The sequence below is a fragment of the Hypanus sabinus genome, chromosome 8 (genome assembly GCF_030144855.1).
Source record: "Hypanus sabinus isolate sHypSab1 chromosome 8, sHypSab1.hap1, whole genome shotgun sequence".
NCBI lineage: Eukaryota > Metazoa > Chordata > Chondrichthyes > Myliobatiformes > Dasyatidae > Hypanus > Hypanus sabinus.
Window position 1 is genome coordinate 56,808,849 of NC_082713.1, and position 15,193 is coordinate 56,824,041.

General features: G+C 40.5%; 1 protein-coding gene across 5 annotated transcripts in view; it reads left to right on the forward strand.

Moving 5' to 3' along the window:
* The window catches only part of sytl4 (synaptotagmin-like 4), a 74,171-nt gene that overhangs the window by 10,380 nt on the left and 48,598 nt on the right, over positions 1–15,193 (forward strand). Inside the window, exons 3-4 of one of the 5 annotated variants that reach the window (XM_059977260.1) lie at positions 8,919–8,949; positions 12,243–12,380. The exons of the other annotated variants lie outside the window; for them this stretch is intronic. The gene's annotated coding sequence lies outside the window, so the exon portion shown is untranslated. The remainder of the gene's footprint in view (positions 1–8,918; positions 8,950–12,242; positions 12,381–15,193) is intronic. 5 annotated transcript variants of the gene reach the window in all.

A 15,193-nucleotide genomic window follows, 5' to 3' on the forward strand; every position in this document is an offset into this window, starting at 1 on the left:
AGCCAGTGAGCTGCACACCCAGCAGCTCACCTATTTAACACTAGCCTCATCACAGGACAATTTATAATGACCAATTAACCTACTAACTGGTACATCTTTGGAATGTGGGACGAAACTGGAGCACCTGGTGGAAATCCATGCGGTCACACAGAGGAGCGTTCAAACTCTTTATAGATGTCGCCTGAATTGGACTGTAATGCCCTGAGCTGCAATAGCATCTTGCTAGCCGCTACACTATGTGGTACCCAAGTTTTTCAAATTTCATAATGTCCAGTCCACATCGACCCCAATCAGTCCTTCATCAACTTGCATCATGATTTTTTTTATTGATTACCACAATCCACCTATATAATGCCATGTCCAAATTTGAGCATAATAGTTCAGGTTGACTGCACAGTTTAGTGTCTTTGATCTTCTCCAAATAAAGTCCCTGATGATGGATTGTAGCAAATTTCCCACCAGCTACTTGCCAGTTCTCACTAGCCACAGACAAGGTCCCAGAGGATTGGCGAGTAGCTAATGTTGTCCCATTGTTCAAGAAGGGAATGAGGGATAATCCTGGAGACTATGGACTGGTGTCTCCTTCAGTGGTAGGGAAATTCCCAAAGATAATTTGAAGGATAGTTTTGTGTATTTCAATAATATTTTAGTAATTGTGTGTGTGTGTGTGTGTGTGTGTGTGTGTGTGTGTGTCTATTGGTTAATGAAGCATTCTTGATTCTTGATGTATAAACAATTCATTATGGGTTATATGAATAAATGTAAAATATGAAGTTACACCTGTATTTTTGGACTAATTCTTTGAATTAATGTTTTGAAGTTACTAAACATAACAGGTAGGGTTTATGAGCATCTGAAAAACCAGGGCCTGGTTGAGAACAATCACCATAGCCTTGTGCAAAACAGGTTAACTGGTACTAAATTGATTGAGTCATTGTTGAAAGTGGAGCTGTGTCTGTTCTCTACGTGGATTTTACTAACGTGTTTACCAAGATCCTTATTGGGAGACTCATCCAGAAAATTATGATGCATGGGATCCACTGTGAATTTGCAGTTTGGTTTCAGGATTGGCTTGCCCATGGACGACAAAGGGTAGTTGTCGATGGGGGCTGATTCTGGCTGGAGGTCTGCAATTTTGTGGTGTTCCACAGAGATGTGAACTGGGATCTCTGCTAGTTGTTACATTTATAAATGATCTGGATGAAAACGTACAAGGGTAGGTTAGTAAGTTTGCAGATGAAAGAAAATTGGTGGTGTTGTGGGTAATATAGAAGACAAGAGAAGTACACAGTGGGATATAGAACAGTTGGAGACATGGGCAGAGAAATAGCAGATGGAGCTCAACCCAGCCAAATGTGAAGTGTTGTACTTTGGGAAATCAGATGTGAAGAGGCAGTACACTGTTAATGCCAAGATCCTTTACAGTGTTGATATGCAAAGAGATTGTAGGGTCCAAGTCCATCAACTCCCTGAAAGTGGCTACACAGGTTGATAGAGTTCAGGGGCTGTGAAGTTGTGTTACAGTTTTGCAAAAGTAGTTAGGCTGCAATTGGAGTTCTGTATTCAGTTGTGGCTATTGGAAGGATGTGGATGGAGAATTGGGAGACGGTGTAGAAGAGGTTTACTATAAGGAAAGCATGGAGAAACTGGATTATTTTTTCTTTATTTGGAGATATAGCGTGGAGCAGGCCCTACCAGCCCAATGAGCAACCCACCTATTTAACCCAAGCCCAATCACAGGACAATTTACAATGACTGCTTAGCCTAATAACCTGTACCTCATCGGACTCTGGGAGGAAACCAGAGCACCTGAAGGAAACCCACACAGTCACAGGGAAAACGTACAAAGCCTTGTCTATTACCAGAAGGCAGGTACAGTATTTAAGGTGAGAGGGAGCAAGTCCAACATAGATGTGCAGGGAAAGTATTTTTCTAGAGGTGGTAGGTGCCTCAAATTTGCTGCCAAGAGTGGTGATGGAGACAAATATGACAGAGGTGTACAAGAGGCTCTTAGGCACATGAATGTTCAGAAAATTGAGGGTAGGGACATTGTGTAGGCAGAAGGGATTAGTTTAGTTGGACATTTGATTACTAATTTAATTATTTTGGCACAACGTTATGGACTGAAGGGCCTGTTCTGTGCTGTACTGATCTATGTTCTCTGATATTCAAGGTAACTGACGGTCTTGTCAGATTGGATGCTGACCAAAGTACCTATTTGAAGAAAATGACAGTACAGATACACTATAGGTACTAGTTCTGTCCCTTGGATGTCTTAGGGAATCATACTATAATTATAGTGAATAGTATAATTAAATTTCCAAAAGATCAGTGGCAAGATTTTGTAAGAGACTCAATTATTTATGGGAACTGAATTTCCACAGGGATCTGCCTGCTACACGTTGAACTTAAGCAGGAAGTCTAGAAAAGCAGCTGCAGCTTGTGCTGTGGCATTTCATTCAGCTTCAGCAGCTTGTGCATCAAGATAATGACAAAAATCACGTGAAACCTCGTAAAATGTATTATAGAGTTTTTTTGAGTCTTGTTTTACCACCTTGTTAAATCATGATTAGCTTGTACTTTAACTCCCATCTCCACATCTTTAAAATCCATCTTTTACAGTCTGAGATCCATAAAGTGAGTTGGAAATAATTTACTATGTAAAGAAGTAGTAGTACCTGGAATTTAACACAAGTGTTAACTTCACAATGATGAGGCAAAACAAAGCAATAAAGTAAGTAAGTGAGAGGGTTAAAGAAACTTTGATGATCGATCAGATATTGCATACAAAATGTCCAAACACTGTGGAGCTCTGGAGAACAAGATAACTCAAGTGCTGAAATATTTGGCCAAAACAGATGAGAACTTGTCAAAGGAAATTCTGCTTGTACAATATGCTACTCAGGCAACTTTGTTCTGAACAAACATTCCTTGGGTGGAATCCAAAATGGATTATTAGGTGAATATATAAACAAAGGAACATAAGAAATAGCAACATGAGAAGACTGCTTTATGTCTACCTGCCATTCATTCAATGTTGTGCCTTAATTTAAGCTCCATTTTCCTGTACAACTTACATATCACTTGATTCCTTGAATATATAAATACATTCATCTCTGGTTCTAAAAATGGTTAATTATAAAACTGAAGAAATTTTTCCTCCCCTAAGTTCCAAGAGGCCTGCCCTTCTTCAGATACTGTGACCTGTGAAGTGGCACTTTCTATAGGAAGCTGATGAATTTCCTTCCATTAGTATAAAAGAAGGGTGGAAGTCTCTCTGCCAGTATTTTCTCTCAGTGCTTGATCTAGGCTGTGGTCCAAACACAACAAAAACATTCCTAGTCATTAAGACACAAGGGACAACTTTAAACCCAGAAGCATTCCCAAGACAGCAACCCAGAACATTGGAATTTGAAAGCCTTAAATTTCTACAGTCTTTTGTTTCTCTAAATGAAACGGAACCAGGATATGTGTTAAGAAATGATAGGAGCAAAAAAGGCAGATGCCTTGTAATAAATTTAAAAATTGGGCCCAAAATATTGATACTATTACAAAGAAGCTTTTATTTTTATTGAGTGTTGGAGGAGATTTGGTATGTCACCAAAAACTCTAGTAAATTGCTACACATGTACCACGGGGAGCATTTTAACTGGTAGTTTACAGTCTGGTATGGAGGGGCCACTGCACAGGATCAGAAAATAGATGCAGAAAGTTGTAAACTCAGCCAGCTTCATCATGAGCACTAGCTTCTCAAGCTTCGAGGGCATCTTCAGAAGGCAATGCCTCAAAAAGGCGGCTTCCATCGTTAAGGACCCCATCACCCAGGACACACCTTCTTCTCATTGCTGCCATCAAGGAGGAGGTACTGAAGCCTGAAAACACACTCAAGGTTTCAGGAACAGCTTTTTTCCCTCTATCATCAGATTTCTGAATGGACAATGAACACACGTATGTGACCTCATTAATTTATTTCATTTCTTTGCTCTCTTTTTGTATTATTTATTGGATTTCATTTACACATGAGATATTGGCAGGGATGAGAACTGGAGTGAAAGGGCTGAGGGTAGTGATGTTGGTTTACAAGCAGAGGTAAGACTGCCAGGAAGGACGGGCAGGTGATGGGGCAAAATTGCAGTCAGTGGGATGGGTTGCAGGTGTAAAAGGGGGACAAAATTCAAAAGGGTAACAAATACAGGACTTATATATTTGAAAGCACACAGTATACAAAGTATGGTGGATGATCTTGTAGCACAATTAGAGATAGGCAGGTATGACTTTGTAGGTATCACAGAGTCATGGCTGAAAGATGATTATAGTTGGGAGCTTAATATCCAAGGGTATACAATCTATCAAAAGGACAGGCAGATAGGCAATGGAGGAGGAGTGGCTCTGCTGGTTAAAAAAATTAAATTAGATATTTAGAAAGAAGTGACGTGGGATTGAAAAATGTAGAATCCTTGTGGGTAGAGTTAAGAAACTGCAAGGGTAGGAAGACCCTGATGGTAGTTATTTATGGGTATCTGAACAGTAGCCAGGATGTGGTCTACAAATTTCAGCGGGGGGTAGAAAAAGCATGTCAAAAAGGCAATGTTACGTTACTCATGGGGATTTCAATACACAAATAGATTAGGAAAATCAATTTGATTCTGGATCCCAAAAGAGAGAATTTGTGGACTGCCTCCAAGATGGCTTTTTAGAGTAGCTCGTGGTTGAGCCCACTAGGGGATCAACAATTCTGGATTGGGTGTAATGAACCAGATTTGATTTGTGAGCTTAAGATAAAGGAATGATTAGGAAACAGTGATCATAATATGATAGAATTCACCGTGCAATTTGAGAGGAAGAAGCTAAAGTCAGATGTACCAGTATTACAGTGAAGGAAAGGGAATTACAGAAACATGTGAGAGGAGCTGGCCAAAGTTGATTGGAAGGGGGTATTAGCAGGGAAGACGGCAGAGCCGCATGTCTGTGGTTTCTGGGAACAATTCAGAGCACAAGATAAATACATCCCAAAGAAGAGTAAGTATTCTAAAGGTCGGATGACACAACCGTGATTGACAAAGGAAGTCAAAGCCAACATAAAAGCAAAAGAGAGGGCACATAATAGACCAATAATTAGTGGGAAGTTAGAGGATTGGGTAATTTTTAAAAACCAACAGAAGGCAACTAAAAAATCATAAAGGGGAAAAGATGAAATATAAAGGTAAACTAGCCAATACTATCAAAAATGAAATCAAAACTTTCTTCAGAAATATAAAGAGTAGAAGAGAGGTGAGAATAGATATTAACTGCTGGAAATGATGCTGGAGAGATGGTAACTGGGAGCAAGGAAATAGCGGATGAACTGAATAAGTATTTTGCATCAATCTTCATTGTGGAAGACACTAGCAGTATGCCGGAAGTTTGGGAATGTCAAGGGGCAGAAGTGAGTGCCATTGCTATTACTAGGGATATGGTGCTTGGGAAACTGAAAGGTCTGAAGATAGATAAATTACCTGGACCAAGTGGGTTCTGAAAGAGATAGCTGAAGAGATTGTGGAAGCATCAGTAATGATCTTTCAAGAATCAATAGATTCTGGCATGGTTCCGGAGGACTGGAGATTTACGAAGCCACTCCACTCTTCAAGAAGGGAGGGAGGCAGAATAAAGGAAATTATAGGCTTGTTATCCTGAACTCAGTGGTTGGGAAAATGTTGGACATGATTGTTAGGATGTGGTTTCGGGGTACTTGGAGGCACATGATAAAATAGGCCAAAGTCAGCATGGTTTCTTTGAGAGGAAATCTTGCCTGACAGATCTGTTGGAATTCTTTGGAGAAATAACAAGCAGGATAGACAAAGGAGAATGTTGTGTATTTGGAATTTCAGAAGGCTTTTGACTGCACATAAGGCTGCTAAGCAAGATAAGAGCCCAGGGTTTTACAGGAAAGATACTAGTATGGATAGAGCATTGAAATTCCTGGAATTTAGAAGAATGGGGGGGGGGGGGGGGGAATCTCATTGAAACTTACCCAATGCTGAAAGGCTTAAATAGAGTGGATGTGAAGAGGATATTTCCTTTGGCAGAGGAGTCTTAAAACTAGAAGGCACAGCCTCGAAATAGAGGGACGTCCACTAAGAACAGAGATGGGGAGGAATTTCTTTAGTCAGAGGCTGGTGAATCTGTAGAATTTGTTGCCTTGGGCTACTGCTATGGATGCCAGGTCACTGGGTGCATTTAATGCGGAGATTGATAGGTTCTTGATTAGTCAGGGCATGAAAGGTTATGGGGAGAAGGCAGGAGAGTGGGGTTCAGAGGAAATGGATCAGCCATGATGAGATGGTAGAGCAGACTCGATAGACCAAATGGCCCAATTCTACTCCGTCCTATGGTTATGGTTGATTTTTCTCTCTGCATGCATGTTTCTATAGTTTGTCTATACCTTATTGTATTTCAGTATCATTTATTTTGTTCTGTTGTGAATTATTTCCTTTACTTCTTTCTGTGGTTATGCAAGAGTATCTGTAACTTTCATAATAGTAGAAAAAAAATCTGGGATCATGACTGATGGAGCGAAACACTACTTTTCCAATTAAACAAAAAATAGCTACAACTTAATAAATGAATGTCTTCAATCACATAATGGATATTGTCCTTACCCCCAGTTTTTTAGTAACATGCAAAAGTGAAATTTATCTATTTTGGGAAACTTATGTTATTCAATCCTCCATTATATATCCATAATGCTGAGTTTGGATATTGCAGTTTCCTTCTCTCACTGGACAAAGTAAAAAGCTAAGCTAGCCTTGATTGATGGCAGAGTTGTGGCACATAGACAAGAAAGCATTGATTGTTGCCAGAAAGCTGGTGCGAAGTTGAAAGCATTGGCTCTGTGACAATAAGTGAAGATATTTCTTCAAACGGGAAAGAAATGCAGCAAATCCAGGAAATTTGTGATGAGTAGCTGGTGCTATCTGGCCTGATTATGTGCAATTTTTTTTTGTTTAGTGCAAGTAATTTCCTGTTCTCTGGTAACATTTTATTCTTGAAATTTTGTTTTTAACTATTCCACAAAGATCCTGTCCATTCTTAATTCAGGTTGAGCTGTAAACTGCTGACCCCTTGAGTCCTGACTCGTGATCTGGTTTTGAGGATCATTTAGGGAATTTGAGCATTAGTACCAAGACCAGCAATCATTGTCTGACCCTAACTGCCCTTGAGATGATGGGGGTGAGCCACGTTCTTGAACCATTGCAGTTTTTTTGGTGAAGGTTCTCCTAGCAATAATGAAGGAACTTCCAAATCAAGCTGATGTGTTGGTTGGAGAATAACCTACAGGTGGTAGTATTTATATTTGCCCTTGGCCCTTGTTCCTCAGATTAAGGTCATGGGATTAGTGAATGCACTTAGAGTAGTCTGGATAGTACATTTTGTAGATGGTACCAGTGTGGCAATTCTGAGCCGGTGATATAGAAATTGAATGTTTCGGGTGAGTAACCATTAAGCTGGTTAATTTGACCTGAATGGACTTCTTGAGAACTGTTGAAGCTGCATTTACCTGAGAAAGTGGGAGTTGTTCCTTTGCACTTTTAAAGTACCTCGTAGATGGCACAGAGAATTTGACAAAGGACACCCAATCTCTGACCTGTGCTGATGATCTCAGTATTATGCAGAAGTTCACTTGAGTTTCTGGTCAGTGCAGATCTCTAGGATGTTTATAATTTTGATCTTGGTGATCTGTAGTTTCATTGGATGTTAAGAGTTAGTGATTAGTATCTTGCTTGTTATCTGGCATTTTTATGGCACAAATGTTACTTGCTACTTATGTTGTCTGTTTTCCAACATATAAGCATGGACTGTTTCATTTTCTTATGTTACAAACTGAATTAAAATTGTGCAATCATTAGCAATCACTTACACCACTACCCCCATGTCCAGCGCCCCATAGCGGAAGGAAGGTCACTAATAAAGTTGCTGAAGATGGTTCTCCTCCAGTGATGTCCTGGGCCAAAGATGGTTGACCTCCAATAACTATGCTCATCTTTCTTTGAGGTCTGCTTCATGTACTGGAGCATTTTCACTTTGATGCTTATTGACTTCAATATTTCCAGGATTCCTTATTGCTACAGTAATTCAATGCTGCCCTTGTCATTTGTATCTAACCTCTGGGAAACAGCTCTTCAGTCCATATTTCAACCAAGGAGTACTGTCAGACCCCACTTGGAGTACTGTGTTCAGTTCTGGTCACCTCACTACATGAAGGATGTGGATACTATAGAGAGAGTGCAGAGGAGATTTATGAGGATGTTGCCTGGATTAGAGGGCATACCTTATGAGAGTAGATTGAGTGAACTTGGCCTTTTCTCCTTGGAGCGACCTGAGAGGTGACCTGATAGAGGTATATAAGATGATGAGGCGCATTGATCGTGTGGATAGTCAGAGGCTTTTTCTCAGGGCTGAAATGGCTAACACAAGGGGTCATAGTTTTAAGGTGCTTGGAAATAGGTACCGAGGGATTGTCAGGGGTAAGTTTTTCATACAGAGAGAGGTGGGTGCATGGAATGCACTACTGGTAGCGGTGGTGGAAGTGGATACAATAGGGTCTTTTGAGAGCCTCTTAGATAGGTGCATGGAGCCTATAAAAATAGAGGGGTATGTGCTAGGGAAATTCTGGGCAGTTTCTAGAGTAAGTTACATGGTTGGCACAACATTGTACCGAAGGATCTGTAATGTGCTGTAAATTTCTATGTTCTATGTGCAAGGCTTTGGTATGTTCTAGAGCTAAGTGTTCCTGGCAAATCACAAACTGGGCATCAGTGAGTGGGCATCAATGAATGAGTGCCATTCTGTAGCATTGCTGACACCTTCCATTACTTTGCTAATGATTGACAGTCGACTGATTTGAGTAATAAATAACTGGATTGTTTTCTGGTTAACAGGACAAGCCTTGGCAGCCTTCCACATTGGCAGGTACGTTTCAGGCACCTACAATATAGTTCAGAAATACAGGTCCACAACTCTTCAGATGTTTGTTCCCTTAGCCTCTGATGTTAGCTGTTGTTAGCTTTTTTTGTTGATAATAAGCAGAGGAAATTAAATTGGCAATTTAATTGGATAGTATTTTGTAAAAAAACAGTTTTAAGCATTTGTTCGAAGTGAAGATGATGCTGTTTTGAGTTGCAGTGAGATAGGGGATGGAGAGAATGAATAAAGAGGTTAAACTGAGTGTGGGATGGAGAATTCAAGTGACAGAGAGCTGGAAGCTCAAGGTTACCGTTGTAGACTAAGTGTAGGTTTTGCAAATTGGTCACTAAATTAGCTTCTCCAGTGTAGCAGAAGCCATGAGGATTAAATGCCATTCACTAACTTGGAAGAAGTACAGTTGAATTGAAATCTGTTCGAACATTTACAGTCAGGTCTAAAATAAGGAGTGGTTGCTGTGGATTGATATGAACCTCCAGTTCCTACAGGAAACTGAGATGGATTTTTATTTGGCAATGTGAATCTGGGGACTACAAGGACAGGCCAGAAGTTCAGTATCCTCTGGTGAGTGACTCACCTCCTTACAGCCCAAGCTTTTCCACCCTTTATTAAGAACATTAACTTGACTGAACTTGCAGCTGTGACAAAACAGCCTGCTTGGCTGGCAACCCATCCACCACCCTGAACATTCATTCCTTCCACCAGAAGTACACTGTGGTACAGTGATACTATCAACTAAAATTCACACAGTTCCTTGGCTGGCCTCCTGTGACAGCATCTCGAAATGTACAAATTCTACTGCCAAGGACAAGAACAGCAGGGGCATGGGAACACAACAACCTGCAGTTGCGTGCTGTGCTGACTTGAAAATGTATCCTTGTTCTAAATTCTTGATTCTGTGGGGCAAACTGATGCAACTGTTGAAGGAGGTGGCTCACTGCTGACAAGGAGAGGCAATAGATGTTGATCTTGCAATCAATCCTCAGAACCCAGGAAATAAGAAAAATTACAGTGTCACGAGGATCAGCCTTTTAGTCAAAAAATCCTGACTACATTTATTTAGAGATATAGCACCTATAGCCCTTCATTGTGTAGCTGTAGAGCATACAAGTCTAAATCTCACCATTCTATGATGTGCAGAGATACGACCATGTTTTCGAATACATGGCCTTGTACTTTACACTATCTCCAATTGATTCTCGAACACTCAAATTAGTTGGACTGCTGAGGAATGGTGAGACACGTCAAATGAAGCTGCAGTCTTAGAAATGGAGTTGGTTTATTATTGTCGCATGCACTGCAATCCAGAGAAAAGCCTGACTTTGCATACTGATCATAACAGGTTAGATCATTACAAATTATATTGAGGTAGAGCAAAGCAAAAACAATAACAATGCAGGATAAAGTGGAACAGTTACAGAGAAAGAGCTGTGCAGGGAAGCAGTAAAGTGCAAAATCATAACAAGGTAGATTGTGAGGTCAAGAGTCCATCTTATTGGTGAATCATTCAGTGGTCTTATGATGAAGGGGTAGAAGCTGTCCTTGAGCATGGTGGTACATGCTTCGGAGGCTTTTGTATCTTCTGCCCAATGGGAGAAGAGGGAGTGTCCGGAGTGGGTGGATAGGGTCTTTGATTGTGCTGGCTGATTTACTGAGTCACCGACGGGTCTAGACAGTGTCCATGGAGGGGAGGCTGTTTTCTGTGATTTGCTGAGCAGCACTCTACAGTTTCTGTTGGTCACAGGCATACTAAGCTGTGAAATTCCTATCTTCATCTCTTGAAATTTCTCACACTTAATTGGCTCTCACTTCCTCCAAATTACATTTTGTCCCTGTATATAATTGAGGTGAATTGCATAAGATTCAGGTACATTTATTATCAAAGAAAGTACAAATTTTACAACCTTGAGATCTGCTTGCTCAAAGGAGCCACAAAGCAAGAAACCTGAAAGAACCGAATTTAAAGAAAAAAAGAATAAAAATTAAAGACCAACACTCGATGTGCAAGAGCAAAAAAACAAAATCATGCAAACAATTGAAGTGAACAACAGCATTCCGAATCAAAATCGAATCCTCAGATCAGATCAGCGTAGGCCCAAAGCCTCGCTTAACAGTTCATCATTTTACCGGGCACACAACGCAGCAGCTGGGGCAAAGTTCATAGCCTCAGCCCATGGGCACAACCATCGTGGAGAAAGATGCAAAATCGGCTCTTATTCCAACCAACACCCTGTCTTTTTAGTCTCTCTGGGCCAGCATTTAAATTGTCTAAACGACACATTCTACCTCACATTAGGACCCAGTCACAGCTGCAGCAAAAGGCTCTGGGCCTAGAACATGACGCCTAGCAACTCACCCTGAGCCCAGATTTTGTCACCCAACCCGAAGCCGCTCCCAAGTTCCTCAATTCAGCTTGGCGCCCAGAATGATTCAACCTCATACCCAGGCCAGTTGTACAAGCATCAAAATCGAACCTCCTCTGCCAGGGTCCCAACTTCTCCTTACCACAGAGCAATCTGGCCTCCCTCCCAGGTCAGCTGTACTGACATCGGAACTCCATTTGCATCGATTCATCCCTCGAACTCACCTCACCATTGCTCACCCCTTCACTGTGGTGATAATTTCAAACAATTTACCTCAGAAAAGGTATTTTTAATGATGTTTTTAGTCAGATTTCTTAGCTTTTTGACCACCAGGTAGCTGGCAACGGTCTGATCCACCCTCTTCTTGGATCCACACTCTGGCTGTCAGCTTTGAAATGAGACTTTTGATATGCGGCCCAGAGTTGAGATGTAGAGAATTCCAGGATCTTATACAGCATCAAAAACACAATAATTGTAGTAGTTTTAATCCAACCACATCTATGCAATGAGGTGATACAGTAATTGCATCTTTGGTCTAGCTGAATTAACAATTGTATCAATTTCTGCCTTTCTTGGTTATTAAGATACACAAAAAATTACATTAATCAGTTAGATATTATTCAAGACAACACTAATCAGAGCCAGGACAATTTTTTTCAGTACGTAGTCGACTGTTCCTGTCCATGAAACTGTGCAACAGTCCGCCCACAGTCTGATTTTGGGTGTGGAAGGCAGAGGTGGCTCCTTTATTTGAATTATCATCCAGACAAGTTATGAAGTAATTTGCCTCTGGAAGCTGGGAATCTGATTCTACAACATAGAATAATTAAGTGCCTTGCAAATTTTGATTGATTCTATCTGTTTGCCTATGATTCTGTGTATCTAACTAACTTGCTCTCTCTTCACTTTTATTCAAAGTAAAATATCATTGTTGAAAATAATTCAAAAATCTGGCTAGCTGCTAATGATCAATACCCCACCTAAGTTATATAACCGGTCTGTCCAGATTCTACAGGATTTCCTCTCAAGAACATTCTCTGCAGTATGCTGAATGAGGTATTTGCAGCCATAATGCTTGAATTCTTTATAAGTTCTTATATATTCACTATGAGATACTTGAGGTAATGCATTGAAGACTTTTTGATGGTGTAGTGTGCATTTTGGAAGTGAGCAGCATATAAAATGGGCTAACTTGCTTTCTACCTCCTGCCTAACCTGAAATGTATTTTTCTACATCTGTAATGCTATGTTTTGTATGCCTCTTTCCTTCTGCATACTGAATTATAGACAGTACAGAGTTTTTGAGTGTATTCAGTGCCAAGTCTGATTTTTTTTAAAAAGTTATCTCAGAGGTGAAATGAACCATACCAGAGCAGGGTGGAGGGACTGTTTGCCATCATTTCTTCTCGTTCTTACAGCTCTGTTCTTGTGTTGCTTTTCCTTTCTAACCTGGTCTAGTTGGAATCAATTGTTTGTTGCCGTTTTACCATGTGGCCTATAGCTCCCAAATCCAATAAGATTTTCATGGCTATCTGCAACCTGTCCACTCCTGCTGCTGAGTTAAGCCTGGGCCCAGTGTAATATATATTCATATTTATGATGACACTACCCAATTCAGTTGGTGTTATTTTGATATTTGAATGGGACCGGGCCAATTCTGGAAGCTGTGAACCTACAATGTTTTTGCTTCTAGCTGCCCAAATGTACAAATATTTTTCAATCAAAACCTAAGATGGATTTATATTCTGGACCTAAGTGTTCAGCGTTACATCCTTTTTATGCAATTGTTGCTTTAGTTTTGATTGTATGTTGTGATCCTGGGGTGACCCTCAAATTGGTAAAATAATGGCAACTGTTGATGCAAAAATAGCTGTGTTAAGTACTAATGGTAACTGAGGCAGATGCCACGTATTCTGTGCATAATGTACCAGTAGAACTTCTCATGATTTCCATGTTAGAGAGCAAGGTTCCAAGCTTGGTGCAGGTTCTTCTGTGATCCTTCAAAATACAAAGGAAATTTATTATCAGAATAAATAATTGTCACCATATACTACCCTGAGGTTCATGTTTTTGTGGGCATCCAGAGTAAATACAAAGAAACACAATAGAGTCAGTGAAATCACACACAGCAAAGGTGGAGAGATAGGCAATGTGCGAAAAACAAACTACAATAAAAAATAAAGAAACAAACAAACAAGCAATGTATATTGGGAACATCAGATAGCAAGTCCATAAGTTGTTCAGTGCCGGGTGAGTGTAGTTATGCCCTTTGGTTCAAGAGCCTGATGATTGAGGGGTAAAAACTGTTCCTGAACCTGATGGTGTGGGACCTGAGGCTCCTGTACCTTCTTCCTGATGGCAGCAATGAGAAGAGAGCATGTGGTGGATGGGTGGGGGTTCTTGATGATGGATGCTGTTTTCCTACGACAGTGCTGCACGTAGATGTGCTCAATGTTGGGGAGGGCTTTACCCATGATGGACTGGGTCACATCCACTACTTCTCATAGGCTTTCCCATTCAAGGGCATTAGTGCATCCATAAGAGGTTGTGATGTAGCCAAGCAGTATACTTTCCACTGCTCATTTATAGAGATTTCTCATAATTTTAGATGACATGCTGAATATTTGCAAACTTCTTAACAAAAAAAGTACAGACTCTGCCGTGCCTTGTTTGTAATGGCGGGCACTTGCATGCTGGACCCGGGTCAGAACCTCTAAAGTGATAACACTGGGGAATTTCAAATTGCTGATCCTCTCCAGCTTTGACTGGCTCATGGGCCTCCCATTTCCTCCTCTTGAAGTCAATAATCAGCTCCTTGGTCTTGCTGACATTGAATGAGAGGTCATTGTTGTGGCATCACTCAACCAGAATTTCAGTCTCTCTCCTATATGCTGATCCATCACCATCTTTGATTCAGCCAACAAGAGTAGTGTCGCCAGTAAACCTAAATATTACATTGAAGCTATACTTAGCTTTATGGCTAAAGTATAAAGTGAGTAGAACACACCTGTGCTGATGGTGATTGTGGAGGAGATGTTGCCAATCTGACTGACTGGGGTCTACAAGTGAGGTATTGAGGATCCAGTTGCACAAAGAGGTATTGAGGCCTAGATTGTAGAACTTATTGGCCCACAGAGAGATCCAACCCATTAACATGAGTAGGTAAGCCGAAGTTCTCATCTTTTCTGCCTTGTGAGTAATGGTAGGATTATTTCTAGTTATTAAAATTAACTGCTGATGGTCAGCTGCTTTCAGGTTGACCCTGTACACTCTGCCCCAAAGAAGTGTTGTCATTACCAGGATATAGATTGGTAGGAATCTATTGGATTCTGTTCCTTTTAACCTGTCAGAAATTTATTCATCTACAGATCTTTTTCTTGTTTGTGATCAGAATTTTATTGTTCTGTACAAGAATCCGAGCAGTCTCAACACAGACGTGGAGAGTGTGTCTCCTGTTGCAGATGAATGTCAGGCTCAGAGTAATTGTTTCAAAATAAGAAACTATTCATTTAAGATAGCAATGAAGTAAAATATCTTCTTGGAGTCCTTAAAACTTTAAAGAGGAGAGTTCAGCTTTATATATCACATCGAAACATGCATCAAATCAAATCAGCAAGGATATGCTGGGCAGCTTGCAAGAGATGCCACACTTCCCATGCCAACCTAGCAGGACAACAACTTACTTACTGTGACCCTAATCAGATGTATTTAGAATGTGGGAGCATCTTTTTTGCTCCAAAGAATGGCGACAAGAGTATTTCAATATTTTAAAGCAGTAGTATGATCAGCTATGATCGTATTGAACATAAGTGAAGGTTTGAGAGGCCAAGAAGTCTTTTCCTGCTCCTCATTTATATGTTTGTGTAACT